Source organism: Belonocnema kinseyi, chromosome 6 (assembly GCF_010883055.1).
Source record: "Belonocnema kinseyi isolate 2016_QV_RU_SX_M_011 chromosome 6, B_treatae_v1, whole genome shotgun sequence".
Lineage (NCBI taxonomy): Eukaryota > Metazoa > Arthropoda > Insecta > Hymenoptera > Cynipidae > Belonocnema > Belonocnema kinseyi.
This window is the reverse complement of record NC_046662.1, coordinates 103,256,183-103,259,469: the sequence shown is the minus strand read 5'-3', so window position 1 is coordinate 103,259,469 and position 3,287 is coordinate 103,256,183.

The following is a 3,287-nucleotide window of genomic DNA, read 5'->3' as shown; positions in this document are numbered from 1 at the left end:
GAAATTTTACCGCGATTTCGCTGGAAGCGGGTGCAATTTTTCAGATTAGCACCCGCTCCCGGCCAAATCCTGCGGTTGTCCTTATGACAAATTTTTAATTATATATATATGCGTTTCTTTAATCTGTTTTTTTTCTTCAAAGTTTTAATTAAAAGCATGAAACAATAATGTATATGAAAATTGGGATAAATTTTGAATATGTTACACATTCCAAACTATTCGAATGTTTTAAGTGTAATCATGAGTGGATTCAATATCAGAAATTATGAATCATTTTATTAAATATACATATAATATCTAATTTAAAACCTTAGGTATAAATTTTGTCCAAGTAATATTATTAAATTATCTTATAGATACACATAAAAAATTCAACACAAAAATGATACCAATAATTATTCAAATTTTAATAAGAAATATAATTTAAATGAAAAATTATCTATCTTTTTATTATCTTTATATTAAAGGTTTATAGTAGATAAACATTATCTATGAATAAAAACAAATACCAGTAAATTCTGGAACAATTTATACTTAAATTGATTTAATTAAATTTTCCTTTAAATATCACATTTCTTATAATAATAAATATGATTCTATTTTAATAGGCAATAGTTGGAAGTATTGCACGTATAGCTGCTTACTTTGAATATATTAAACTTGAAAATCACCCTCTACTTCTAATTATATATTAAAATATTGATGTATAATTATTAATAATATTAATATCGATATCACTCTCCAAATACTTCGCTAAAAATTTATTTTTTTCGTCGAAGATTTATCATTTTAGTTAAAAGTTCGTCCTATTAGTTGAATTTGGGTCAGAAATCATGTCTTTTGTTGAGAAATAGTTTCCATTTTATTTTTGAAATGTAATCTTTTAAAAATGAAATTTCAGCTATTTTACATTTGATTAAATAATGTATTCTTTTGATTCGTTTAGCTAACTACTTTGTTGAACATTTATTTCCCAGAATTTAACTGACATAAACAAATTTACTACAAAAATGAACAGTTGTACACAAAAAAGAATTTTCTACAATTTCGAACAGTGAAATATTTTTAAAATAAAGTTTTCTAACAAATTCAGAACTTCAATTATTTAAAGAAAAATATTCTAAAAAACGAATTGTTGCATTTTGAAATATGCCGCTGAAAATACCATAAAGCTGGCTAGTCAGTGTCATCACATCACGAACCAGAAGTTAGCTCACGTAAAATTTGACATAAATTAATCTAATGTTAATCTTTTCATTACAAGTAACATTTACTTGCAGTGCCAAAAAACCAATATTATAAATATAATAATTCTAAATTTCTAATTGCAAATTTAACAAACTCTTTTATTTCATACTTCATTCTTCATTGGGACAAAGTTCAAAACGTTTTATCACTTGACAATATTTTATTTTCAGCTAAGCCTTACGGTAAGAAGTAATTACCCCTCAGTTTTACAATACAACATTTTCAGACTACTTGAGAATCACAAAGTTTTTGGTGATATTTATGAGTAAAAGTGCATATTGTATACGATAAAAATGTATAATGATTTAAGAGTACTCCAGAACTATATTCACTTTTTCTTTAGGACTTTTGGTTTTTTTTATGGTGAAGGATAAATATTCAAATCCATATGCGCCATGGGATATTGTAAAGCAGTGTGCGTAGAGGGGGCAAAAACAATGTTTAAACTAACTTTTTTGCATTGTTCAAAATTTTTTTTCATTCATGATACTTCAAGGTATGTTAATTTTCACTTAACTACTCGAAATTGTTTACCACAATTGTTAAATAAATTTTTAAAAATTATAAACAATATAATTGTTTAAATGATATATTTAAAAAAAATGAAAAAAACACCTGGAGATATTGCGGAGGAGAATCCAGAACTATCTTCACTTTTTCTTTAGGACTTTTGGTTTTTTTTATAGTGAAGGATAAATATTCAAATCCATATGCGCCATGGTATATCGTAAAGCTGTGTGCGTAGAGGGGGCAAAAACAATGTTTAAACTAACTTTTTTGCATTGCTCAAATTTTTTTTTCATTCATGATAATTCAAGGTACGTTATTTTAAACTTAACGATTCGGAATTGTTTACCACAATTGTTAAATAATATTTTTTAAATTATAAACAATATAATTGTTTAAATAATTAATTTTTTCAAAAAATGAAAAAGCGCCTGGAGATATTGCGGAGGAGAATCCAGAACTATCTTCACTTTTTCTTCAGGACTTTTGGTTTTTTCTATAGTGGAGGATAAATATTCAAATCCATATGCGCCATGGGATATCGTAAAGCTGTGTGCGTAGAGTTGGCAAAAACAATGTTTAAACTAACTTTTTTGCATTGTTCAAAATTTTTTTTCATTCATGATACTTCAAGGTATGTTATTTTTCACTTAACTATTGGGAATTGTTTACCACAATTGTTAAATAAATTAAAAATTTATAAACAATATAATTGTTTAAATAATCAATTAAAAAAAAAAGGAAATAAACACCTGGAGATATTGCGGAGGAGAATCCAGAACTATCTTCACTTTTTCTTTAAGACTTTTGGTTTTTTTTATAGTCAAGCAAAAATATTCAAATCCATATGCGCCATGGGATATCGTAAAGCTGTGTGCGTAGAGGGGGCAAAAACAATGTTTAAACTAACTTTTTTGCATTGTTCCAAATTTTTTTTCATTCATGATACTTCAAGGTATGTTATTTTTCACTTAACTACTCGGAATTGTTTACCACAATTGTTAAATAAATTTTAAAAATTATAAACAATAAAATTGTTTAAATGATCAAATAAAAAAAAAAATGAAAAAAACACCTGGAGATATTGCGGAGGAGAAGCTAGAACTACCTTCACTTTTTCTTTAGGACTTTTGGTTTTTTTTATAGTGAAGGATATATGTTAATTAACAACGTAATTGTTCAAAAAATGACTTGTTGTAAAAAGTGAAAAAAAAACATCTAGAGATATGGCTCAGACGATTTCAGTGGTGTTTTTAGTTTTTTGCTATGTCTATTATTTCATTTTTTATTCGAGGTCGAATTTTCAAATCTATATGCATAGCTAACTTCTGGGTCGTGATTTTTCAAAGTGTCTAGGCGTACGATTATATGTGTAAGTTAAACAGTCTGCGCGAATGACGTATTTTAATCGTTTAAAAAATGAAGATTATATAATAATAATTTCGAAAACAGTTTTTTTTCGTTGAGAAATAGTGTTCAGTTGAGGCACTAGTCTATTGCTCCGATACTGCATATTCTTAAATTAAGAAAAT